Source organism: Bemisia tabaci, chromosome 1, assembly GCF_918797505.1.
Source record: "Bemisia tabaci chromosome 1, PGI_BMITA_v3".
In the NCBI taxonomy this organism is placed as follows: domain Eukaryota; kingdom Metazoa; phylum Arthropoda; class Insecta; order Hemiptera; family Aleyrodidae; genus Bemisia; species Bemisia tabaci.
In genome coordinates, this window is record NC_092793.1 from 7,723,740 (window position 1) to 7,751,623 (window position 27,884).

At 40.5% G+C, this 27,884-nt stretch overlaps 1 protein-coding gene across 2 annotated transcripts in view; it reads left to right on the plus strand.

Moving 5' to 3' along the window:
• The window catches only part of qsm (Zona pelucida superfamily protein qsm), a 202,866-nt gene that overhangs the window by 125,181 nt on the left and 49,801 nt on the right, over window positions 1–27,884 (plus strand). For both annotated transcript variants that reach the window (XM_072306330.1, XM_072306339.1), the window contains one exon: window positions 2,592–2,625. The gene's annotated coding sequence lies outside the window, so the exon portion shown is untranslated. The remainder of the gene's footprint in view (window positions 1–2,591; window positions 2,626–27,884) is intronic.

Below are 27,884 nucleotides of genomic sequence, written 5' to 3' on the forward strand. Positions count from 1 at the left end.
ACGTTTTGTTTTAACAAATCTCAGTGGAAAATGAGAGGAATTCATCATTTCGCTGCCATTCCGGCGCGTTTGAAGTGCCCTCCAGTCTATGGACGTTTTAAAAGCGGGATTGTCCAGGATTTTGGCTCCGGCAGTACGTAATGAATCACGACGTGATCTACTTATCTGTTATTTTCAGAATATTTCAGAATATTCATTTAATGAAAACAGTTTTTTTTTGTCCCGGTTTGAAGTAAGCCCTTCGATCCGTACAATGGACCACTAGCCAAGGCACGCATTTAGGCAATTTGATACTTGTTTCTTATCCAGAATTTCACGTAGAACACGATTCCTTGCATTGAAACGTGCTGAAATTAACTCCTAACCAAGATATTCTCGTATATAGTTCCCGTAACCAATGTAAAATAAACAGTACATAAGTAAATGTAAATTGTCTTCGTCTTTATTTTACATTGGGTACGGGAATTTTGAATTTCTCGGCCGTAAGAAACGCAACTCTCTACGTGCGTCAAATCGCGCCTCCCACCAGTTTTGGCAGGCTTCTTAATCGAGCATTCTATTCCTTTCCCACCCTTTATCGTTCAAAGTCTAAAGAATCCCATCCCATCCCACCTATCCCACCTATAATAGTTACCCGAACTATGTCGTCAATTCTTTCGTTCACGATAACTATCGTTAGATTTATGTTAGCCTACTCAAATTTGTAATTTTGTCCATTTTGGTCTTGTAAAGAACTGTATAGATGTTTGGTTAAATCGTACTTACCGTTTACCGTTTACTTATAAACGGTAATTAACGTAGGTGCCCTACTTACGCTGTTTTCCACTAATCTGTTTTTATGAAAGTTCCATTCCTTGGTTTCCTTGGTAACCTTTATTTGCTATCAGCTGATGTTTTATTTCAATTTCTTTTTTCATTTTTTTTCCTTTCTTTTTTTTAATAAATCATTGCTAGGTTAGTTCTAATTTTTTTGCCAGCATTTATTCTACCTCCCCCCCCCCACCTCATTTTTTTAGCTCCATCACCCTCTCCCCTCAACTAATTTTTCTATCGATTTTATCATTTTCTTTCATGGCATGTCTTGCTCCCCTACCACCATTTTTTCGGGGTTATAGATATTTTAGCGGCCTCTAGACCCGTGACTCCAGTCACGGGCATTTCGCTAGTTTGCCATAGCCAAGCCAAATCGTCAAGACTAGGTATTGTCGGATTTTCACATCGCAAAGATTGTCATGGTATAGTTAAGTGGGCAATTTGACTCACGCAGGCTATCGTGTTTTCATGAGCGGGAGGTATGAATTCACGCGTCAAGAAACATTAAATATCTTAATTGATAGTGAATACTAGTAATTTTCGTTGCTCAAATTGTGTTCTGCGTGAAATGGTCAGGAAGCATGTATCAGAATGCTTAACTTCGTACCTTGTCGAGTGGTCCATTCTACTCTCTCCGAGGCTCATTTGGAAATATAGAGACACGTATACAAATAAAGAGACACTTACGAATGCAGAGATACTTACTTACGTCAGAACAACGCCGGAATCAGGCAATTATTGAGCTCTGCGACCACATAAATTTTCCTCTTTTCGCAGTTCGACGCACGACGACCTGGGCTTCTTTGAATTTTCGACGATAGATAGTAGAGCAGTGGTTGAGTTCAAAACCTCTCATAACTCAATTTTTTCCAAAATGTGGGTTGCTTCCCTTCTGCTTGACTCAGTCCATATCATACTAATTCTTTTTCCTTTTTTGTAAACTGAACAATGCGCCTTCTGCTGCGTCTGCAGCAGTTGTTGTTACGAATATGATGTGCGTGTTGATTTCGACGCATTACATACGTGATTCTCTGAAGGCGTTTTATGTGCGAAAGCAATTCGCCTTCAGCTGCGTCTGCAGCAATTGTTGTTAACGATGTGTTGTGCGTGCTGATTTCGACGCATTACATACTTGATTCTGTGAAGGCGTTTTATGTGCGCGAGTGGCGCAATCCGTTGGAGGACGAACAAAGTAGGAATTTAGCAATTCATTCAATCTCACTTCTGTTGTTCTCCAATAGGGTGCGCCACTCGCGCACATAAGACGCCTTCAGAGAATCAAGTATGTAATGCGTCGAAATCAGCACGCACAACACATCGGTAACAACAATTGCTGCAGACGCAGCTGAAGGCGAATTGCTTTCGCACACAAAACGCCTTCAGAGAATCACGTATGCAATGCGTCGAAATCAACACGCACATCATATTCGTAACAACAGCTGCTGCAGACGCAGCAGAAGGCGCATTGTTCAGTTTACAAAAAATGAGAAAGAAATAGTATGATATGGACTGAGTTAAGCAGAAAGGAACCAACCCACATTAGTGCTACACAAACGATTGATTTCCACTGAAACATGCTCAGCAAACATTTAAACCATGAGCATGAATAAGAAATAACCTATCAGGAATAATTAATCGTTAAAAAATCAGGAAAAATCCTAAAATGTCATTGTAAGATAGTAATATCGACTATTTGCCTTCAGATGCCTCTTTCAGCCTTCCTCTACATTTTCTTTATCATTCTATGAATGACGATTTTATTTTTTTTACTGTTCCAGAAACCTGAGATGTGAGCTGCAACCCCCTCGCAAGGTATGTGAATTATTCTTGAATTTTTTACCGAAATTATTAATATCCCCACGTATCGATCGCTGTCTGTCAAAAAATCTGAAACTCAATCGTCGAGTCATTTATTCTTGCCCTAATGGGTCGCTGATGTTTGCTAAAATGAACCGTATTTCAATATGAAATCGTTGCTTTTTCATTACAGATAACGTGTGTGAGATTCAATTCTTTGATTCTGAAGGTATAGTTTCGACATTCCTGTTGTTCTCATGTACAAAAAAAAAAATAGAAAGACGCTTGATGGAAGTCGTAGAATCTCGCGCTCGCTTTTGATCGTTGCCGGATGACACATTCGGCGCGAAAGCTGTGCGTTTTAAATTGACGGAAAAGTTGCGCCTCGTGAACTGCGTCGTTTTCAGTTTCTGAGTCAAGTTTTTTCGTTTTGAATGTGCGCATCGTGATCCCACGTCATTTACAAAATGTATTCAGTGGCGATTCCAGCAAGTTGGCAACACTTTTGGTACTCTATGGCCTTTCGGCACTTTTGGTGCTCTATAGGAAGTGGTGGCCCCGATGAAAGGGGCAAGCCGGCTGGCTGCATGATGTCCGCGAAAAAAAAGGAGGTGTTTGCATTTCGGGCATCATGGAATTTTTGTATGACGTAGGTCGGCACAGCGACTTTTATCATCGATTTTCTTGGAAATGGTGTAATTTATGGAAAAAAGTCATTCTATGAAAAGTGCTTGAAATTATATCGTGAGTTGATTTAAGCAAAAAAATCGGACATTATGGTCCGTTTTTCGTACTTCGAATTCCGGAATTCGCTGGCCAGGTTGTACCGACCTACGTCACAGGGTAAACAAACCTCAAGATGCAAACACCTCTTCTTTTTTCTCTATGGATTGACTGGAAGTGGTGAGCTCACGACTTGTATAGTCGTGATTGAGACTGCGTCGGCCAATCGGGAGCGAACGCGGGATGCGCTGCCAGAGGTGATCGGTGATTGGCCGCCACAACTCCATTTAAATCCATAGGTATAATGAATAGATTTTACTCACCCAAAATTCAGTCAAATGGAGAAAAAAGTACTGCCAGCTTACAAGAATCGCTACGTAATGTATTTGAAAGTCAAAATTTGTTCATGGTTTAGTGACCCATTCCAACGCATGGACGAATGTTTCATCTCTACGCGCAAGTGCGGTCAAAATTTTGGACTCCCTTTACAGGGCATCTCCGGTCAAACGGAACTATGTGCATCAAGACATAAGCCCTGAGACCTATAAGAATAAATGCATAACAGGGCTCACGTCATAATGTACTTAGTTCCGTTCGACAGAAGTACGTCCAATGTCCTCAATTCAAAAGGTGGTAAAACAATAAATTCTAGTCGAGGCACTTTGCCTTATCTAAAATCATTAGTTTTAATGCATTAAAATGAAGAAACACAGTGTCGCTATCTTGGACAATCGCCACCGAAGGAAAATAGCTGTTTAAGGATCGCATATGAATTCGATCCTTGAACACTTGCTGTTCCATTTCACCCAGCTAGCAACTTTAATCGGACAATTTAATTTTTAACATGTAGTACGTCTTTTTTGCGAATTTCAGTGATTTTTTTGCTCAGTACGAAGCACTTCCTTCAAGTTTTCATAGGGATCCGCACTAACTTTCTCTTGCAAAAAATTAAATTGCCCACTTAAATTCGACAATAGTTGATGTGGCCTGGTTTTATTCTGCTAAACGCGGTCCAATTCTTTCCAAGCCGGGAGGACGCTAAGAAGATGAATAAAATCTCACGCGTGACAGTATATTTTGAACACAGGAAAAAAAAACACATTGGATCTAGAGTCCAGATTCTTAAAAGCATCGACAAGAAAAAATACTCTTGATTCAATCAGATTTAAGCTTAAATCAAGAACCAAGCCTATCAATTTGAGCGGATTTCCTTTTGATTTAAGCTTAAATCTGATTGAATCAAGAGTCCTTTTTCTTTTCAATGTTTTCAAGAGTCTAGACTCTAGATCCAATGTTTTTTTTTTTCCAGTGAAGTTTTTGATGAAATTAATGAAACACGAGATCTGGACTTAAGTGCGCTTTTTTCCCGGCTGCAGTTTGAACTACGTCCGTGTGTTGTTGGACGCGAGGATTCTGGGGCCGATGTTGGTTGTTTGGGGTTTGGTCTTGGCTCTGGCAGTCGACGTCATCGGGCGCCGTCACGTTTTGCCGAATGGGCAAGAGGTGGAAATCGAGGACGAATTTGAGGCGGTGCGTTGTAGCGCGGATCCAACGGTAATGATCTGTCTTGCAGCCGTGTCTTAAAATTAAAAAAAAAATGAAATCAGCGGTAGAGGCGCATGAAAGTTATTGCGGAGAAGTTTTGCTATGTCGCATGCAAATGGTCAAATCAGGCTTTTTCTTAAATGCATAGGCAAGTAGCAAATCGACGGCATAAGTAAGTCCGCGATCACATATCTGGTGTCTAAAAATCTCCGCCTCTATATTATTTTTTTAAAGGAGAACAAATTAACATCATTCCTTGAAGTTTTTGCAGAATTTTCTTCGCAGAGAGAAGAAAAATCACGGCAGTTTTAAGAATTGCCGTTGAGTAGTTTTTCGTTTAAAAAATAAAGTGTGACCTGTGATGTCGCAAACTGAGTTATGTGATTGCTGACTTAATCCGTCGAAATGTCCTACACTGGAAAAAGAAAAACACATTGTATCTTGAGTCCAGACTCTTGAAAACATTGACAAGAAAAATATACTCTTGATTCTATCGGATTTTTGCTTGAATCAAAACGAAATCCGCTGAAATTAAGAGGCCCGGTTCTTGATTTAAGCTAGATTCTGATCGAATCAAGGGTACTTTTTCTTGACGATGTTTTTAAGAGTCTGGACTCTAGATCCAATGTTCTTTTTCCAGTGTATTTTAAATGGGTCACTTGCGCTGGCCATAGAATCGTGTTTTGATGCTTGATTTTCGTAGATCAGCTGAAAAGAATAGTCTGTACGAATAGCAACTTCCTTGAGATATCGATCTTCGAAAAATTGCTATCAGCTTTGAGAGACCGAACAAGGTAAACCCCCCCCCCCCCCCCTCCATATAAATATTCTGGAAGACCTAACGGGTATCATAGAATGGAAAGAAGATTGTACATTTTCGCGACCGAATACGATTTTCTATTCCTTCATCGAGGGCAGTTCAATGGGTCAGTTGTGCTGGTCTCTGATTCTTGGTTTGATGCTTGACTTTTGTAGATCAGCTAAAAATAATAAGATCGGTCCAAATAGGAACTTTCTACCTTGTATTGGCCGAGATATCGCGCATTGAAAAATTCTTTTTTAACGTCATCCACCGGGCAGTGACACTCTTGGTTACTTCCACCTTGCTTTTGTCAGAGTTTCAAGTTGAGTAAACCAGGGCAAATGTGTGTCTCCCTCTCAAATGAAAGCAAGGTGGAAGAAACCAAGGGTGTCACTACCGCGGTGGAAGACGTCATAAACTCAACTTTTCAAAGAGCGAAACCTCGGTTAATATAGAACATACAGAGTTGCTGGTTGGATGGATCCTATTAAATTTAGCTAATCCACAAGAATAAAGCATCATAACACGATTCTGTGACCAGCGCAACTGACCCATTGAAATTCTGATTATTTTGCTAACCGTCGACGAGATAATTCTTTGATCATGTGGTAAGAAATGTTTTGTAAATTTTGCATCATACGATGATAAATAAGTTCTTTCTGATCCTCAAATGCACATATTTATCTATGCAGCATTTTACAGCAAAGTTTTCACAATAATCGGTCTGCCACGCCTTTGCTGAAATTTGAAGCTTAATTAGAGGACGGAGTCGGGGAGTATACAGTGAAAATTGAGGACCTGGAAACCGGATTCTGATAGACGAGCGTAAGTCCAAAAACTCATGAGCCCTGGGTCTCGTTGATCGCGCATAATGCTACGGCTCATGAGCTTTTGGATTCAGTTCATTTCCTATACTTGGTAGAGCAATTCAGTCCGTATCCAATAGGAGGTGTATCGATAAGGGCCATTTTCGGCCAAACTCAGCTGAATGTTCTCAATTTTATAATTTTTTGCCCATTGAAGACTAATTCGTTACGGAATTTATCATTATTTGGTCATTTCCGGTCTTTTTCCAGGTCCAACGCTGGTCTAAACATGGGTCTAAAAGAAGATCGATTTGTCGGCATTCGACCGCAAACTTGCTAAATCGGAATTTTCCCCCTAAGCGTGCCTTCAGATCCATGTTTAGGCCAGTCTTAGACCCTCAAAGTGAGCGAAAATGACCAAATAACAAAATTTTCCGTAAAAAATAGACCTTCAATGTGCAAAAAATCGTGGAGTCAAGGCAATTACAGTAAATGAATAACTGAAAAGAACGAATAAACGCGGGCAAAACGTATTCATAATTTGCTGAGATCGTCTCTGACTTATCACATACCGTAATGCAAAACGAATCTGAAATTTGTAGCTTGACTCCGCCGCATCATTGGAGGACAGAGTTGGGGAATATTTCGTGAAAATTAAGGACCTGGCAATTCGATACACGCCTTGCAAATACCTCAGCCGCGGAGATGCAAAAGTGGATGGTGGAAGGAACACCAGGCCTTCTTGGTCGGTTCAAGAGGAGCCTTTCCCCCAAATTGGGCCGCTTCTCAAAATTCTCCAAAATCACTTCGACATTTTCCTCAAAGTCCGATTCCAGATCGTCTTCTAAATCGTCTTCGAGATCTTTGTCCGCTGCAAAGAGGGCGCAACCGCGGAATTCGCCGTCAAGTAGTCCTTGACGAATCGTAACCAGACGCAAAACGAAACTCATCATTTTGCTGAAGAGAGGAATTTCAGTTTCCATGAAATGTCAACCATGAGGCTTTTCAGGAGCGTCGTACGCACTCCGAAATAATTATCCGGGAATTTGACCCCCCTCTCCCCAAAACCCCCAAAATTTCAGAATTAAGATTTTACTCTGTATATGTACACCTTAGTAAACCCCGTCCATTGAGGATGTTTTCATTCGGACGTTTCATGTAATCCCATCTTGTCCTGCAAATTTTGCACCTCTGAGCACAACTTTTAAAATGGGTGTCAGTCCGTGCCAGTATTAGAGTCGCATTTTGATGGTTTCATCTTTGAATCAGCAAAAGTTAATAAGATCCCTCCAAATTCCCGGTTTCTACAACAGATTTCCACGGGAATTCAAACGTTCAAGGGACACGTTTTCTGGGTGAGTCAAAAACGAATTTTGTCCGTCCGAATTATGGGGGTTGCCGCAGTCAGGGAAAACAGGGAAGTGTCAGGGAATTTTAAAAAGTCAGGGAAAGAGTGCCTAGTCACCTCTATTTCATTTCTAGAATGGGTTTGACGTTTTGAACAATTAACAATTTTGCCTGATAACCATTTCAAATCATGTCTTTTTAAGCACATGGCTTATCCTCAATGGTCAGAGACTTTCACCACACCGTATTACAGAGAAACAAGGGAAATATCAGGGTAATTCACGTGCTAAATTTTTTGGCTACCCTTAACTACGATGCCACTCGTTGTATCGGTATGCACGGCTCCGTTGAAGGGAAGTTATACAGGGTTATCCAAAAGTCACTGACCACCCCTGTAACTTTTTTCCAAATTGAGATAGAAGTTTGAAACTTTGGGAATGTTCCTGGGTCTAAAGTAGCAACTTTTTGGTCCCCCCAAAATTTTGGGGGGCGGCCCCCCCTAAGGGGGGCGGGGGCTAACTTTTTTTTTCAAATGGCAACCCCCCCTTTGTGATACCTCATTCGAAAGATAATAAAAAAAGAAAATTTTTGGCGCAAACCGCAGGTCAAAATGTTGATTTTTGACAAAATGGCGGCCGGTCAAAGTTCAAAATGGCGGAAATTTGGCATCTCCGTTTTTTATCGGCGGATTGGTCTGAAACTCAGAATCTTGGGGTTTTTTGGGACGAGAAAAACGATTCTGGCATCGGTTTTCCAGAAAAGTCAGTCCTTTTCAAAATGGCGGCGGTCAAAATGGCGGCCTAGAGCAAAAAGTGGATATTTAGGCTGCTTAGCGTTGGATTTGCATGAAACTTGGTATCCGGGGGTATTTCGGCACGAGAAGAACGAATCTTTCATTGGATATCTGAAATTCCGACGAATTTCAAAATGGCGGCTGAAAAGTGGCGAGAAATCAGTTTTACGGCTGTTTACCGATGGATTTGCATGAAATGCGATATCGATTATTTAGTATTTCAAGAATTAATGAAAGATTTCTTTTTATCCAGCCAAAAACCACCAGGATATCGAATTTCATGCAAATCCATCGGTAAACAGCCGTAAAACTGATTTCTCGCCACTTTTCAGCCGCCATTTTGAAATTCGTCGGAATTTCAGATATCCAATGAAAGATTCGTTCTTCTCGTGCCGAAATACCCCCGGATACCAAGTTTCATGCAAATCCAACGCTAAGCAGCCTAACTATCCACTTTTTGCTCCAAGCCGCCATTTTGACCGCCGCCATTTTGAAAAGGACTGACTTTTCTGGGAAAACCGATGCCAGAATCGTTTTTCTCGTCCCAAAAAACCCCAAGATTCTGAGTTTCAGACCAATCCGCCGATAAAAAACGGAGATGCCAAATTTCCGCCATTTTAAACTTTGACCGGCCGCCATTTTGTCAAAAATCAACATTTTGACCTGCGGTTTGTGCCAAAAATTATCTTTTTTTATTATCTTTCGAATGAGGTATCACAAAGGGGGGGTAGCCATTTGAAAAAAAAAGTTAGCCCCCGCCCCCCTTAGAGGGGGCCGCCCCCCAAAATTTTGGGGGGACCAAAAAGTTGCTACTTTAGACCCAGGAACATTCTCAAAGTTTCAAACTTCTATCTCAATTTGGAAAAAAGTTAAAGGGGTGGTCAGTGACTTTTGGATAACCCTGTATGAAAAGTGACTGGTCGTCTCCGAACTCTTCGGCATCTTCAAGTAGGGTAAAAATACTATGTTTTTAGCCAAAAATCGAAATGTGTTGTTCGAGCTCCTCGAAAAGTAAATCGACTTTTAGGCTTTTTTCTCCAAAAAATCATGAAATTGAAGAGATTTCCATTTTTTTCAGGGACAAATCGTATCGCAATCTAAAATCTAATTATACCGTTAAAAAGCCCTTGCTTTCAGCTTTCTAACGGCCTATAGTTTTTGTAATTTGGAGCAACTGACCGTCTATAAACGGAATTTTACTGCGATCATATCAAGGAATTTTCCGCCAACTCGGACGGCCGGTTCCCTTGAATTTATCTCTGCTATTTTAGAAATTAAAAAATAAAACATGCACACCGTTAGTAAGATCACACTCTCAGCTTTCTATTGGTATAATAATTTTTGAATTTTGAGCAACTCAACTTAACGATTCGAGCTTTCTATTTTCGATTGACCTCGCACCGATTATGACCCATTTTTGTCGCCAAAAATACGATAATTATACACTAGGTAATTTGGAAAAGCTATGATAAATGGCCAAATTTGACAACCATGCATTTTCACTGAGTCAGGTGTGATTCATAATGTGTCTAACGGGCCACAGAACTCTCAGGTAATGTTCAGAGTGACCAAAATCCCCCCAAAAATTACGGGGGGAAAATTAAGAGATGCCTCCCCACCAAAAAGAGTAGCCAAAATACAAGGTTTCGTCTTCGACGGAGAGTCCTATTTTTACTCATGATTTTTAACGCCACCAAAAAAAAATCATAGTACCATTCGAAAGCTGACGATTTCAGCTTTCCAGCGACATGTTGGTTTTTGATTTTGGTGCATATGGGCGGCGAGAAATTGACTTTGACCGGAGCCACCCGTTTTTCTTCGATTTTTGACATGGTTTCGAAAAATTCCTATGTGCCGGCGTTGAGTTGCTCAAAATTCAAAAATTATTATACCAATAGAAAGCTGAGAGTGTGATCTTACTAACGGTGTGCATGTTTTATTTTTTAATTTCTAAAATAGCAGAGATAAATTCAAGGGAACCGGCCGTCCGAGTTGGCGGAAAATTCCTTGATATGATCGCAGTAAAATTCCGTTTATAGACGGTCAGTTGCTCCAAATTACAAAAACTATAGGCCGTTAGAAAGCTGAAAGCAAGGGCTTTTTAACGGTATAATTAGATTTTAGATTGCGATACGATTTGTCCCTGAAAAAAATGGAAATCTCTTCAATTTCATGATTTTTTGGAGAAAAAAGCCTAAAAGTCGATTTACTTTTCGAGGAGCTCGAACAACACATTTCGATTTTTGGCTAAAAACATAGTATTTTTACCCTACTTGAAGATGCCGAAGAGTTCGGAGACGACCAGTCACTTTTCATATAACTTCCCTTCAACGGAGCCGTGTATGGTAATGACGTCGATCACTGACAATGAGTTAGTTTTCTTTGTGTATCATAGTTATGTAAGCGTGTTTACGTTAAGTTAATAAAGTTAGTCTGCATCAACATTCGTAAGAAATATAGTTATTACCCGTTAAGGAAGTAGAAATCTCTTTAGTGTACGCTTTTACCCGCAAACTACACATTTCCCGTATGCTATTTCACACAACAAAGCTGGAGTTGGAGTAATTTCAGCAGGAAACATTCCACGGTCAACGTTATTTTGAGAAAACCATCAGCGTTAAAGTAACTTAAATGAAAAATAAACGCAATATCGGTTATATTAGTACAATGAAGCTGGAAAGCTCTAATTCGTTCGTAAAAGTTGAGATGTCCGAAATTATCTGATCATGGAGGAACTAGTGAAAATCCAAGACGCCATGGGTGCACCAGAGTTTCTTAGTTTGTCGACAACTTACATCTTCTCCATTACGTATTGCGCCGAATTAATTTTTCTGGATCCGAATTTAATCATTTGAGTGAAAACATCTCTTGCACAACAAATGAAAACTCCGAGCACCTGATTTGCAGTTTAGGAAACTGGCTTGAAAGCGTGGCACATCGGTTGTTTTCTAAATATACTTGCATCGACTTTATTATTTATAGCGTAGTTTCAACTTTCTCGGACAGAACTTGTAAATATTTAGAAGTGCCTGCATTCATGTTGTACGCTTGATATCCGTTTACATCACAATGTGAGCATAATGCCTTCAGCCGTAGAAGTCGTTAATTTAAAACAGGCGAACCGCCTAGATTTCCCTCCATTTCATCATGATACCACATCACATACCTACTTCGTAATCCACACATTTGCCCGCTTGATTTCCGCTTCTATCAGGATCATACCATAATGCCTTCATCCATACACAATTACACATTAGGACGTATTTCTATCAAACGGAACTAAGCGCCATAGGGGGAAGAAGGTAGAGGGGGGCTTGAATTTGCGGCGGAAACGGGCGTCCTGCTCGTTCCGTCCTATACTCCCCATGCTTTTCCATGGCGCTTAGTTCCGTTCGACAGTACGCGCTATCCGGCATTCTAAATTCCTCAAAAGGAACTCAAATTACCGCTTAGTTCCGTTTGACAGAAATACGTCCATTACTAGTTGAAGACAAAGGCAATATCAAGATTCTCCTTCATTTAAGCATGATACCACATCACATACACTAGAATAAAAAACACATTGGTTCCAGGGTCTAGACTCTTAAAAACATCGACAAGAAAAAATAGTCTTGATTCAATCAGATTTAAGCTTAAATCAAGAACCCGGCCTCTTAATTTGAGCGGATTTCCTTTTGATTTAAGCTTAAATCTGATTGAATCAAGAGTATTTTTCCTTGTCAATGTTTTCAAGAGTCTGGACTCTTGATACAATGTGTTTTTTTTCCAGTATTCAATGAAAAGAGTCATATTTTTTTCACAATTTTGGCCACACTGGAAAAAAAACACATTGGATCTAGAATCCAGACTCTCAAAAACACCGACAAGAAAAAATACTCTTGATTCAATCGGATTTTTGCTTCAATCAAGAACCAAGCCTCTTAATTTGAGCGGATTTCCTTTTGATTCAAGCTTAAATCTGATTGAATCAAGAGTATTTTTTCTTGTCAATGTTTTTAAGAGTCTGGACTAAAGATCCAATGTATTTTTTTTTCCAGTGTACTCACTCCGGAGTCCGCACATTTGCTTGCTTTCTGCTTTTATCAGTATGTGAATGTAAGCATAATGCCTTCATTCATAGACATTACTAATTCGAGATACGGGAAATTTTAAGATTTACCTTCATTTTAGCGAGATACCACATCAAGCACATAATCAGGCGTTCGAATAGTTGCACGCTCGATTTCCGCTCATATCACAACGCGATCATAATACCTTCATTCATAACCAAGCCATTATTTACAGCGCTTTTTTAAGTTTTCTGGAGTGAACTTGAAAATATATCAACATATGCGGAAGTATCCCCGGAACAACTGTGAAGAAAATATGAGCTCCAGATTCTTAACCGAGTAATAAATTGTTTTTGAACTCCGCAGTAAGGTATCCAGATGTTACATCACGCGAAAATGGAGGTAAATCTTACCGTTTTATACAGACCTGTCGCAAGTGAGTGACATCTATGAATGAAGGAGGCATTATTCTCGCATCGCGGTAAAAGCGGAAATCAACTGAGTAACTATGCGGATTCCGGAGTACGTACGCAATGTGGTGTCGCAAAAATGAAGGGAAATCCTAACAAATCACCTGTCTCAAATTACTAATTAGTGGCGTCCAAGAATGAGGAGAATGAAATGGGCAAGTGTTCGGACTCCGGGGTAAGTATGTGTTGCGGTATCACGCGTAAGTGAAGGAAAATCATAGTCATGAATGGAGATGTTACATGTGTGAGGAATTTGCGATTTGACTGTTGATTCTTATGTAAAAGTTCGCGAGAAACATGATGGTGCCACTGGTTTTCTCTGAAATTAACTCTCAAGCTCAAAAAAAGCTCTCAAGTTGAGGCCAAAATGAAGGGGATATCCCGCGCTACCCTGAGAGTCCACCTGCTCCTCGATTGTTGAATCGTTATCGAATGACCTTGATCGATATAGAGCATTGTTAAGATAGGGATTTATCGATCAGAAGCATTCGATAACGATTCAACAATCGACCCGCAGGTACATTAAAACAAGCTCTCCATGCAAAGATAGAGAGCAAATACATAGCAGTGATGCCGTGTTTTCAGTTTTAGACTCCCTAAATAAAGTGGCAGCCCTGTCAATGTATTTGCTCCCTATCTTCGCATGGAGAGTAGGGTGGCCCACAAAAAATGAATTTCGGATTTATAGCCGTAACCCCCTAAATCGGTTATAGCATGTTCAAAAACACGGAAAATGAAATTTGGGGTCAATCGGACAAAATTGACCCGACGCGCAGTTGCCATTTATCCCCGCAAAAATAGCGAATTTTTACTGTTTTTCAGTAATTTTTCGCTCCCAAAAAATAAAGTCGGAGGGGTCTGCAAATTAAGCAGAGGGCAAAATTAGTTTATTAAGTACACCATAGTGAAGTTTTGGTCCCCTTTCCCCTCCATGCTTTTGACCCGACGCGCGATTGCCTTTTTCACGCATGAAAATAGCGAATTTTTGACTGTTTTTGATGATTTTTTCCTCTCGATAAATTAACTTTACAGATGCCTAAATTGTAATCAGAGTGTGAAATTAGTAGCTTAGATGCTCCCAATGCTCCCCTTCTGATAATTTTGACACGCCACGACGTTGCCATTTTTCTGAGCAAAATCGTGAATTTCGACTTATTTCAATATCATCTTTCTAGACCTAAAAAAAAAAAAAAAAAACTCAGGAGCCATCGAAAAAGTGCGCTAAAACACGGTGATTATATCTTGAGTATCTTTTTTGAAAATTTGGACCCTGTAAAAGTTTTAGTCGGCGTGAAGTTACCACTTGACAAACAGTGGTTGACGGTAATAGTAAATTGTCATACGTTAATGCGCCTTCAATTACATTGGATACTGTGCAATACTTTCGTGGTGGAATAGTTGCATTGGCACATACAAACCTCACAGGGATACTTCACTCATTGCGCAATGCATGCAGTATCCCTGTTAGGTTTGTAGGCGCCAATGCAACTATTCCACCACGAAAGTATTGCACGGTATCAAATGTAATTGAAGGCGCACTAACGTATTGGGTTACACTGCGTAACTGGGTAACGTATTGGGCACAATGGGTCAATTTTGTCCGATTGACCTCAAATTTCATTTTCCGTGTTTTTGAACATGCTATAACCGATTTAGGGGGTTACGGCTATAAATTTCCGAAATTCATTTTTTGTGGGCCACCCTAATGGAGAGTTTGTCTTGATGTAGAGGTGGCTCAGAATAGCGTGGGATGTCCCCTCCACTTTGGCCTCAACTTGAGAGCTTTTTTGAGCTTGGGAGTTAATTTCAGAGAAAACCAGTGGCACCGTCGTGTTTCTTGCGAATTCATACATTAGTATCAACCGTAAAATCGCAAATTCCTCACACATGCAACATCTCCATTCAGGCATTATGCTCGCATCGTCATGTGCGGAACTCAAGCGCACAAGGGATCATTCAACCATGAAGGAACTCCGACTTTGCGAATACATTTAGCGAAAGGTAATGACGCACCAAAAACGCAAAAAAATAACTCGGAAATCGATTAATACGCACTTCAAGAAGCGCAACCTTTCCGCATATTTAAAACGCTCCGGTTTCACGCCGAATCGGACGATGTCATCCGGTATGAATCAGAAGCGAGTAAGGGGTGCGTGACTTTGCATCCACCCTTACCTAACCTAACCTAACCTGTAATAAAACGCTGTTTTATGTATACGTCGTTTCTGAGGTTTCCTGTTTTAAAAGTCTCGATAAAAATCGGACGAGTCACATTAAGAGGATACACACAATTTTAAATTCACTATAGATCTCCCGTCATTGTAAAGTTTTCACCTAAAAAAGCTACAACGGTGTCAGCTTATTCCGCGGGACAGCCGGCAGTTCCGGAAAACTCTTGGCGGCGCTGCCAAATTATGCTGGTTAAGTAATCGACACTTGAAATATCGAAATAAAACATGATAGAAACTTGGCAATTCTTGAGATAATGTATGAAGCAGAATTTGGGCAGCCTCGAGGATTTAGAGGGCCGAGAGATTATTATTGATGTATACCAAAAAATAACTGGTTTTTCCTTGAAAAGGAAGTTTTTCTTGAAAATAAAACCGACTCACAATAACTAATAGTTTGTTAAAATAGATTTCAGCATAAAATGGAGGAGCACTCCGGAAAAAATGCATATAGCAAAAAAATCGCGTTGGAGAAAAATGCATCTTAAGTTTCCATCATTACTTTTCGGTCACTGATGATGACTTACATCGAAGCTTGGACTCCCGACTTCGAACATAAGTCTTAGTCAGTGGCCTTAGAATAATGATGAAAACTTCAAATGCATTTTTCTCAAACGCCATTTTTTGTTATGTGCCCTTTTTCCGGAAAGCTCCTCAATTTGATGACATTTTTTTGAACTACCGGCTTCATCTGGCAAGATATGAATTTCTACGTGTGGGTTAATGTTACAGTCATCATGCATGTGTCGCTAGTTGTTGCGACGCATGTGACTTGTGACTTTTCTCGTTTGAAAATTACAATTTTAGTTCAATATTTCAATTCTCGTGGACGATGGGAACCTCTCCAGGAAATATTGTCGGAGAATCCATGATTATACGTAGTTTTTCGCCGACAAGTACTTTTTTGCCTCATAGTCGGAATTTGCGGCGGACTCATACAATCATCCGACCATTTTCAGTCCTTGAAGTCTCACATGTTTTAATATTGTGATCATTTTTCATGTTTTTTTGGAAGGACAAATTCAGAGTTATTATTCTTTTATAACCTCGGTGTTTCAATTTCGATCGTTTAGCCCGAGGTTGTTTACATCCCATGGTGGCACTATTATTCCTAGCACCGTGAAATCATCCGCACACATCACTTTAAAATTCTCGAGTTCACCCTCACCAAAAAAAAAGTATGTATGATACTGAGTCTGGACTCTTAAAAAAAAAAAAAAAAAAAAATTTAGAAAAAATGCTCTTCGTCCAGTCAAATTTTTTCTAAAATCGAAAGGAAATCCGCTTAAATTGATAGGCTTATTTCTTGGTTCAAGCAAAAATCGGATTGTATCAAGAGTACTTCGCTCGTCAAATTTTTGAAGAGTCTTGAATCTATACTAAAGAGACTTTTTTCAGTGGACAAGACGAAACAATTAAATGTTGCGAGAGATTCCCTGTGTTTTATCTCCGGGACATTTGCTTCTTTATTCTTCTGTTTTTTAAAAATTATCATATGTCTTCTTTCTGTTGCAGGTAAGAAAGCTTGAAAATCTTCACATCTTACTCTCCCCGAATATCAGGCGGAATTGTGGTGAGTCACATCATTCGAAAGAAAAATTTACCATGTACACTGAGAAGCAACGTCTGGTTATAAATGTACAGAACCTTGATCCATATTGAATACCGAAGTTTAAAGTCGTAGGAATTGAATTTCTGCAGTTCTGCACTGAATAGAAATTCGGTCGTATGAACAAAAGTTCGATGTTCCAATGTAATCCCAACTAATACGGTTTGTCAAACCATTTTCGGTTCGCCAAACCGAACTTTCGCTTCGCGTAACCGAACTTCAAAGGGAATGTGAACAAAGATCGGTCATATGAACCGAGTTTTAGGTTACTTATTAACAAACCTAATGGTTGGGATGATATGGGTGGATTTCAGCTAATGGGAGAAAATATGGGAAAGACGTGTAACTGGTTGCTCAAAACTTTCAATTATAATATTTTCTCTCAGTGTTTGAATTTTGCGGAGAAGCAGGTCACACCAACCACGAAAAAATTTCTCAGGAGATTTGAATTACTCTAAACTTTTTCTTCAAGTGCTAAACAGTGAAAATGTCAGTTTCGTGACGTGTAACTCGGAGATAAGCATTGTATCAAATCGTTATAGAAATGAACCAGGACCTTTTCTGAGCTTTGTCTAATTTTTTTTAAAGTCTTGAATGTATATTGTTTGATACAATATGCATTGAAACACCAGAAAACTATATTATTCCATTTAATTTGAGACTTGAAGCGTGTAACTCAATATTATGTCAGTTTGGTGACGCTATGCGTTTTAGTTTGTGGCCTTTCAAGAGATTGCGCTTGTGTGCAGATTAAGGCATGACTGAGTGCGGAAAAGGAGAACGAACAGACGTGCACTTGATAAGTTCACGTTTTTCTTCCATTTTCAGCATAATTTCAGTTTTTTCATGGTTTTTGGAGTGTCTCACTTATTCAATGTCAGTTTGGTGGCGCTTTTTTCCATCAAAACTTTTCGGCTACTTAGGGATCAGGGGGCTCGCCCCCGTCTTCGGCTCCTGAGGGTTCAGGGGGCTTGCCCCCGGCTTTGGATCCATAGGGTTTAGGGGGCTCGCCCCCGTCATCGGCTCCTTAGAGTTCAGGGGGCTCGCCCCCGGCCTTGGCTCCTTAGGGTTCAGGGGGCTCGCCCCCGTCTTCGGCTCCTTAGGGTTCAGGGGGCTCGCCCCCGTCATCGGCTCCTTAGGATTCAGGGGGCTCGCCCCCGGCTTTGGCTCCTTAGGGTTCAGGGGGCTCGCCCCCGTCATCGGCTCCTTAGGGTTCAGGGGGCTCGCCCCCGTCATCGGCTCCTTAGGATTCAGGAGGCTCGCCCCCGGCTTTGGCTCCTTAGGGTTCAGGGGGCTCGCCCCCGTCATCGGCTCCTTAGGATTCAGGGAGCTCGCCCCCGGCTTTGGCTCCTTAGGGTTCAGGGGGCTCGCCCCCGTCTTCGGCTCCTTAGGGTTCAGGTGGCTCGCCCCCGTCATCGGCTCCTTAGGGTTCAGGGGGCTCGCCCCCGTCATCGGCTCCTTAGGGTTCAGGGGCCTCGCCCCCGTCTTCGGCTCCGGAGGGTTCAGGGGGCTTGCCCCCGGCTTTGGCTCCTTAGGGTTTAGGGGGCTCGCCCCCGGCTTTGGCTCCTTAGGTTGCAGGGCGGAGGCCCCCGGAGTGTTGGGCTTTTGGATGACTCTGCTGTGTTTCATACCCCGTATCCTGAAGTCAATGATTCGCCTTCAAATGGCCGGGTATGCAAAATCACTGCCATGAAGCACGAATAGTGGTATCAGAATTTTGCATTAAGTTTATGGATAGATTTGAAGGCGCTCTTCTATATCCATTGTAAGTGGTCTTGTACAACGATGTTGACCAAAAAATTCATAATTTTGGGTTTTAAATCGAGCCTCACATTCCAAAATTGCGGAGGGATAATAATTTGAAAAAATAATAAGATTGTTTTTGGTCTCTCCGTCTCATTTCAAAGAAGAGAGCGCCTGGAGGCGGCTGGATCAGATTGTATATTTTAAGTCCCTTGGTTCGGTCATCGTATTCTGAAGCGAAACTGAAAGAGTTGCCGTTTACAAGATCGCATTTTACTCAAAAGCGGTTTTGAATTTAAAAAGTTTCGCACGGATAAAATGAGCTTTCGTTGATTAACTGTGAAAAATCGAATTTGAAGAAAAGGTACCTTGTCCACACTGGTCCATTAGGCAAGCGTAAAGCATGGATCAATGATCAACTAAATGTTATCTGATAAGGAATTTTAAGTGTGAAACCCATTTTTCAGTCTTTAAATGATCCAAATTCACCAACAAGTTTAAAACACTAATTGCAAAAATGCGTATCTCCTAATGAAGTGTCGATTCTTAGTGCCAAAAACGCAAATCTCGGCATTTCAGCCGTATTTTCGAACAGTTCGAGAAAGTATCAATACCGCCGATGGAGTTTTAAGAAACATCTTTTTCTCATCAGTTTTTTTGCTCTCCCGGAAAATCGTGTTTCCCGAGAATTGCTTTTCTGCAGTTTCACCATCGATAACCAAGGTAGATTAACACAGGTATGAACAAGCTGAAAATTCGGCCTGTGATTGGCTCTCTAGTGTCCCCTTAACGACCGCCATTTTTATGCTTTCATTATTGCGATTGGTTGGTGATTTATTGGTTATGTTTCTCCAATTTGGTAATAATTCGTTACTTATGTTTACTACCTTGATCGATAACGTTCTTTAGTATTGTCCAATTAACATTTGCACTGGTAGTGATTGTGATTGTTCATTCCGTATTTTTTTTTCTCATTAATTTCTTCACAAACATTCTCAGGTATATATGTTGCAGGTAATTGGCAATCGTCGGCAAATTGCAATCTATTCGTGATTAATCAACAAATTAAATCGTTTTAAAGTGAAAAAACGAGATTGGAAGCAGGGATTATTGTGCTTTGAATTCAAACATACGTTAGCCCGTTCTTCTCGGATACATGGTGCCAGCTAGCACACTCGCGAGTTCGTGAAAAGTCATCAATAATCTGTGTTAGGTTCCGGTTAAGCAACTAAACTAACTCCTTGGCAATGCGGAGAGTATCGCTGGATTTGAAGGCGTAAAGAAATCTTTACTATATCGATGTAATCGTAATTAAAATTTGACGAATCGACAAGTACGGAGCTTGCAAATTGCCGGCGATTGCTGATTCCCTACGACTTATACTCTGATAAAGGTTTCACAGATATTTTTTTCTATCTTTAAGTTTACATGTACTTTTCTCGCTTCTAATCAGCATGTGTGTTTCTTTTTTGTTTCTGGTGCATTCCTCGGAATTCTTGGATTCAAAAATCGACGATCTTACTTGGCAACGTAAATCGTCAATTAAAAAATTGGGATCGTTCAATTAAACGGGACACTTGATTCACTTAACTTAATCTTTAAATTAACTGGAAACTCAAATTTACCACAAACCCTACTCAACCGAATACCTGATCTAACCCTGCTAACCAAAACTTCACTCAACCGGTCATCGCACCCACCGGAAACTCAAATCAATCGACCAATCGTCCGGCCGAATTTTACTTAACCGGAAATCGACAACCGTAAACTCTGCTCGACCGGAAACGTGCTCCAATCGAAAACTTGACCCAACTGAAAATTCGATCCAACCTGAAATCTGACCCATCGCAAAATTCCAATTCTCTGGAACCGTAATCCATCTGTATACATATGACGTGACCGGAAACTAACCTAACTGGAAACTGTTTCCAACCGGTAACGTGTCCCTTTCGAAAATTTGATTCAATCGGAAATCTGACCGACCGGAAACCACAAGCAATGGGATTCGTTATCCAGCCGAAATTTTACTTGACCGGAAATCAAAAATCGTAATTTTTGCTCGACCGGAAATGTGCCCCAATCGAAAACTTGACTCCACTGGAAATCGACCCGACCGGAAATGTGTTCCAACCCAAAATTTGGTTGTTCTCGGATGGAGAATAACCAATTTCAATACCAATATATCATTGATTTTCCTAAAAAATCGCAAAAATTCGATATAAGTGATTGATATGTAGACTCGTTAGCGTTAAAAATCGATTCTACAAGAAAAAATACGTAGGTGTCGGTGTACTGCAGTCATATTAGGTGCATTTAGTCATCCATGAATCAAAAATGAGCAATTTCAATCTCAAAAAATCGTCGATTTTCCGTTAAGAATCTTGAAAAACCGATATAACCGATCGATATATCGACTCGTCAACATTAAAACTCGATTTTGCATGTAAAAATACGTAGGACCCGGCGTGTATAACATGATTGTGTAAATAACGATAACAACCCTGTAACCACATCAATTCAACAAGAAAATAGCGAAAAATATGGCCGGAGTTTGACCCGTTAGCCCCCCCCCCATAACTCGAAAACAGTTCCTATAATCATCTTGAAATTTTTTCCTGAGTTTTCTGTTATTAAACCTTGGTTCGATGGTCGAATCGAATACCGAAAAAGGGGCGAAATTTTGGGAGGCTCTTTAGGAGGTTTTGGAGCTTATAGTATAGACAGTCTCTGGATGCTTCACATACTTTATTCTAAAATGCTTTTGTTACAAAATTTTTAAAATTTTTCGGGTGACCCCGCAATGGAACCACTTATAAAGCAGGGTTGCCACAGTCAGGGAAAACCGGGAAATGTCAGGGAATTCTAAAAAGTCAGGGAAAATGACGAAAATTTCAGCGGAAAGTGAAATCGCCTTCATTTGTTGTCTAGAATGGGTTTGAGGTATCGAACATCAAATTGTTCCTGAATTTTTTTTTCAAGTATGCCTTCTTAACCGCCTTTCATATCTGAAATAGAGAATTTGTTGAATTTTGTGTTCAAGTGGAAACTACCGAGTGAACTGAACACGAGGATACCTTTGGTTCATGAATTGAACAATTATTGGAGAAGATATATGACAAAACGATCCAATCTGCTAAATTACGTGTGTTTGAATGAGAAATACCGCCTGATGATGTCACTAGGCGGTGCATTTTTTCACTTTTGAATCTATTTCTATTCTATTTTCCATATCAGAAAAAGTATAAAAAATACTGTGAAATCAGCTCTTTAAGCACTTTCAGGGCCGTTTGTAAAATCTCTTGTCAACCTCTGGTCACCAAACCAGTGGTCAGACTGTGACCAGCAGTCAATCTACAAATCAGCCTAATTACTGATTTGCGAGAGAGAACATAGGCTGACCGGGACTTGACCTGAAGAAAACCGGGAGTCATACACACCTACCTCTGGTCAAGCTCTGGTCAGCTCCAAACTACCACTTTGACAAGCACCTGACCAGAGGTCTAACAATCGGCCCTCTAGATTTTTTTTTTTTTTATTTAATTTTGTAATTACACATATTGAATTACAACTTATATTACTAGACCTTACGAGTCTTTACAAATTTTCCTTTAAGCCTAATATAATAAAAAAGAAATAAACACCGCTTTATGGATTAAATTAATGAGAATGAAAATGAAGGATGAACAAATGAGATAGAAGTAAAATCCTGTAAAAAGCGGGAGAAAAACTAACTGATATTAACTATAATTATTCCTAGAACTAGATTCTAGAGAATTTTTCTACTAACTATGCTTTCGCCCTGTCAGTCGACTAAGACTGGTAAGGGCCAGAGGCACGAGCCTAACACCGACGGAAATGAGCTGTGCTCAACTCATGTGGTTTGCGTCTTTTTAACCTCCGGGTCTCGGAGCCCCAATCCAAAAGCGCTATTGCTTCGGGATTGGGGTGACCGCCCAGTCTCTCTTCATATCTATTGTACATACGTGAGATGTACATGTCCATCTCTTCGATCCCGAGCTCATCTCTAATATCGATGTTACGCTCGTACCACCTGGCCCCTGCCATTTGTCTGAGTATTTTATTTTGAATTGTCTCAATAATTTTGAGATTGGAACTGGCGGCACACGCCCAAATCTGGCAGCCGTATACCCAGATTGGCCTTAACATTGATTTATAAAGTAAAACTTTATTTTTTAGCTTTAATTTAGATCGCTTTCCGAGAAGGCCCTCTAGATGAAGCGATAAAAAATGGCCCATTTCAGACAAAATTATAAAAAATACTGTGAAATCAGCTCTTTCAGCTTTTTCAAATGAAGTAATAAAAAAATTGCATGCAAATTTCCCATTGTCAGGGGATTTCAGTTTCCAAATTCTGTGGCAACCCTGGAGAAGATCTCTCTAATCGTCAGCAAAACAAGAGAACATATCGTGGAGCTCCCATGCCGTATTGATGATTGGCCTCGCCTCCGAAGGAGTCTCCCTTTTTTGAGCGGGACGCGGATATTTTTGAAAACGGCGAGTCCGTTGTAGATGTCCTCCGCAGCCGCTTCCATCACCGATTCGTTCTCCGTCATCCTCTCTACGTAAGCCCGCTCAGCTGCTTTAAGGTTTACGATGGCTTCAGCTTTGTCTTCGCCCAGATTGCAGTTCGAGTCCATTTCAATGTCCAACTAGAAAAATAAAGCCGGAAATTATATTTTTTCGCAAAAATATCATGAGTTGAATCTGCTCTCATTATATTTATCAGGACTATCGGAAGTGGAATCTTCATCGGACGTATTTAGACCGCGTTTAGCAGAAAGGAACCAAGGCACATCAGATACTGCTGAATTTAACGGAGCAATGTAACACTCTACACGAGGACGTTTGTGTGGATCTCTTTGAAAATCTGAAGGAATTTGCCTAGTACTATGCATAAAATTCACTCAGATTTGCATGAAAATCCGCACAACTGCTTGTCAGGTAATAAAAAAGTATATTTTCTTGTTAAATTTTGCAATAGCTGATGTGGCTTGTTTTCTTCTGCTCAGCACGGCTCATTTATGTTGAAAGAAACTAAGGATTTTGGGAAAGATGGAGTTTGTTCTGTACCTAATGCTATTTATTTATGCTCCCATATTTCACCCCTTGCCTGACTGGTAAAATTCACCACTTTTTGGATCGTTATGTACTTTTGTAGGTATAAGTTATCAAAAGCAGAAATGGACTGCATTTTGCAATTTGGACCTATAAATTCTGGCTCATCTGAAAAAACACTTACGTGCATCGGGAAACTAATGGCGCATACGTTGTTTTTAAACCGGGCCGGAATTTATAGGTCCAAATTGCAAAATGCAGTCCAAATGTGCTAAGATTTTTTCTGAGCAAATTTTTCAAGAAATATGCTAAGTGCCTGGCACCTTTAACAGGATGTTTCCCAGAAGTTGTAACATTGTGCCGCATAAAAAAAAAAATTGATAAATTTGTGTGAATGCTGAGTTAAATTTTTAGCTTGATGGTTCATCTTCACATGGAAATATTTTTGGTAGAATTATAAATTCCACAATGAAAGTCTGGCAACACAGCTAATTTAGCAAAAGCCCTCATATTTCTTGAAGTCAGGAGAGGGTAATATTTCTCCCCCCCCCCTCCTCCTCCTAACTGGTTCCCTCAATGCTCCTCGTCTGCGCACCTCGCTGTGCGCAAAAATCTTCAAACTCATCCCTTATCATCTGGTATCCTCATGGCTCAGATGTAAATGAAGCCCCTCCCCCCCTTATTTTCCATCAAAATTCAAAACGTAAATAGGTACATACATACGTTTAGGATTTGATTTCAATGCCTCAGAACGCTGGGGCCCCCACACAAGCTTGTGATTTCTCCAGATATGCTAAAGATTTTCCCTCCTTAATCCTTAAATTATATCAGAAAAATGTCTTGCCAAAAAATTTTAAGAATTACCCTGGTTAGCAGTACTTGGTTTGAACTCTGTTAGAAATTTAATCTCGATCAAAAAGGTCAATTCCTTGAGCTGAGCAGGAGCAGTTTAATTTTTCTCCGAGAGTGAAATTTGTGCTTGGCGCCATTATGAGCAAAGAGTAGAGGAGAGGAGAGAGCAACAGAGCATAATCATGGAGTCCGAGCGAGCTTCATGCACGCAATGCACGCTCCACCAGCTACTCCCGCTCCAAAGAAGAAGATACGGAGGCCCTGCTCGCCTGCTCATCGTAGGGGGTCTTTGCCTGCAAAAACGCTCAATCGTGCTTTGTGACACGGCAGTCACCCAGTGACGTAGAGGCAATGGCGATTAGCCAATGAAATAAAGATATAGCAAGGCGCAAGCACTGCTTCACGTCGCACATGACACTACTTTTATTCAGGCATATTGAGGTTATTGAGGTGAATGGAGATGTTGCATGTGTGAGGTATTTGCGATTTGACAACAATAGTTACCAATGTAAAATTTCGCGAGAAACACGATGGTCCCACTGGTTTTCTCTGAAATCAACTCCCAAGCTCAAAAAAAGCTCTCAAGTTGAGGCCAAAATGGAGGGGATATCCCACGCTATCCTGAAAGTCCACCTCTACATCAAGAAAGACTCATCTTTGCTCCGTGCACAGATAGGGAGCAAAATAAAAACAATACATTGACAGGGCTGCTACTTTATTTGGGGGCTGGAAACATTGATTTATAACACAATCTAGACCGCGCACTAGGCCCGACTCTAGGCGGGGGAGGTAAGACAGCTAGCGGGGTAAATCAGGGTAAAGATGCGCCTTCAGCTTAGTTGATACAGCCGGATATACGAACGAAGTGTACCAGGCAACGGCTAACGGCACTGGCAAGACTGGCATTTCCATTGCCTCGGTACATATTGCCGGTACACTTGCTGGGTGTTGCTGGGTTGCCTATCGTCTCGCCTGAAGGGACTCTAGTCTCGCCGAAATTTCCTGGAAACAACTGGAAATACGGCATCACTGCTAATGTATTTGCTCCCAATCTTTGCATGGAGAGTTGTTTGTCTTGATGTAGAGGTGGACTCTCATAGAGTCCCTTTATACCCAGAGTTAAGACAACTCACTTTTGGTTGGGCTGAAAGTGGCCTAAAAAAAAATCCAATTCTGATTGGTTCTCGCTCATGGAGGCCGAAACGAGTGCACCAAGATGGCGGTACCTCGAATGTGAACAAGAATAATGAAAATATTACCTAATTGTGGTTTATCAAGAGTAAATTGTCATTTCCATCGGTCCAAAATGAAAATAGATAAAGAAATTATTCTCAAACCAATCTCATTTTCTTTTTAATTGATCAATTTGTTGATGTTGTTTTTGTGTGACAGACATCGCAGGATTCCTGATCCTTATCCCTCAATATCGTTCATTTGGGTGCACTCGTTTCGGCCTCCATGGCCAGCCAAGGCCGGCTGCCAGTCAGCTGATAATCGAGTTGTCTTAACTCTGGGTATAAAGGGACTCTAGACTCTCAGAATAGCGTGGAATATCCCCTCCATTTTGGCCTCAACTTAAGAGCTTTTTTTGAGCTTGGGAGTTGATTTCAGAGAAAACCAGTGGGACCATCGTGTTTCTCGCGCACTTTTACATAAGAATTAATGGTCAGCAAATTCCTCACACATGCAACATCTCCATTCAGGGTAAGTACAAATACATCATGGATTCGTAGTACCTATGGTGGCTTAGCGATGGTGAAAGTGCAGATGTGCGTTTCTCAGTTCCGGAGAGTTCAAATAGTTGTATCATTGCGCCTTAAGAATGCGACGGAAGATTAAAATGGAAATAGCCTCCATGCACACTGGCCTTGTCGATTTCCTTTGACATTTTTGCAGTGGTGAATGCATAGCTGAAATGCGCTCCAGCTAGAATGGACCACTAGACAAGGTACGAATTTAAGCGATCTAGAACATGTTTCTTAACCAGAATTTCACGCAGAAAACGATTCACATAACGAAAATTACGGAAACCAACTCCTAACGAAGATATTAACGTTTTTATTTCACATTGGTTACGAGGAATTTGAACTGCCCGCTCCTAAGAAACTCAAAATTCTACGTGAGTCAAATCGCCCACTACAACGGTTTCAGCAAGCTTCTCAATCGAGCAATGCTCATTTCCCACCATGTGTTGTTCAAACTATAAGCAATTTGCTTTAGCTGAGCCAAAGCGTCAAGATTGAGGTTGCCAGATTTTTCTGTCGCAGAGACTGTCATGATAACGTTTAGCGCGCGATGTGAATCACGTAGAGCATTGAGTTTTCATGAGCGGGTGGTTTGAATTGACGCATTAAGAATCATTAAATATCTTCGTAAGGAGTTAATTTCGGTAATTTTCGTTGTGTGCATCGTGTTCTAAGTGAAATTTTGGTTAAGAAACATGTATCAGAATGCTGAAATTCGTACCTTGGCTAGTGGTCCATTGTATTTAGCAAATGGGTGGTTTTTATACGAGGATTAAAGATAAACAAGTGGTACGGAATAAAACAAAATAATATGAACTATGCAAAACGATTATCCGGATATCGGAACTTCGGAACTATCGGATCAAGTACGAATGTTGTATCACTCGTCGTCTTTTTTTTTTTTTTTTTTTTTTTTTTTTTTTTATTATAAAAAAGGAACGAATAAAGAAAAAAAATGAATATAAAAAAAAATTAGACAGCATCGATAATCTAGAAGGCTCTTACTTTTTCCGTTATAAAGTTTTGCCGCGATTTGTTAAACAAGTGTTATCATGAAAATATACATTTTACTAACGGTGCGGCTATAAAAAAGAGCCGCGCAGCGCCTTCGGGGAGTTGGCCCTTCGCGCCTTGAATTTTTCTGATGCAGCACGGACGGCAGTGAAGTATGAATTGTTGTATCTCTGCGCCGTCGTAAATGAGCATCCTTTCCTCCCTCTGCTTCCATATTGTGTTTGTTTGCGTTTGTCTTATTCGTGATGGTGCTTCAAACTAGTAGCATGGAGCAGAGTATTGCGAGTTCACGACTCACGCCATAGCATCTTACATTTTTCATATGCAATGTGGGCATCCATCTTGCGCGAACAGTTGTATCTCGTTTACACATTAGATGTCTCTTATTTTTGAATGTCGTGATAAATTAAGGTTAAGTTTGCCCGAGATATGCTATGGCATGTCCAAATCAATAGTCATTTTGAAAAGGAAG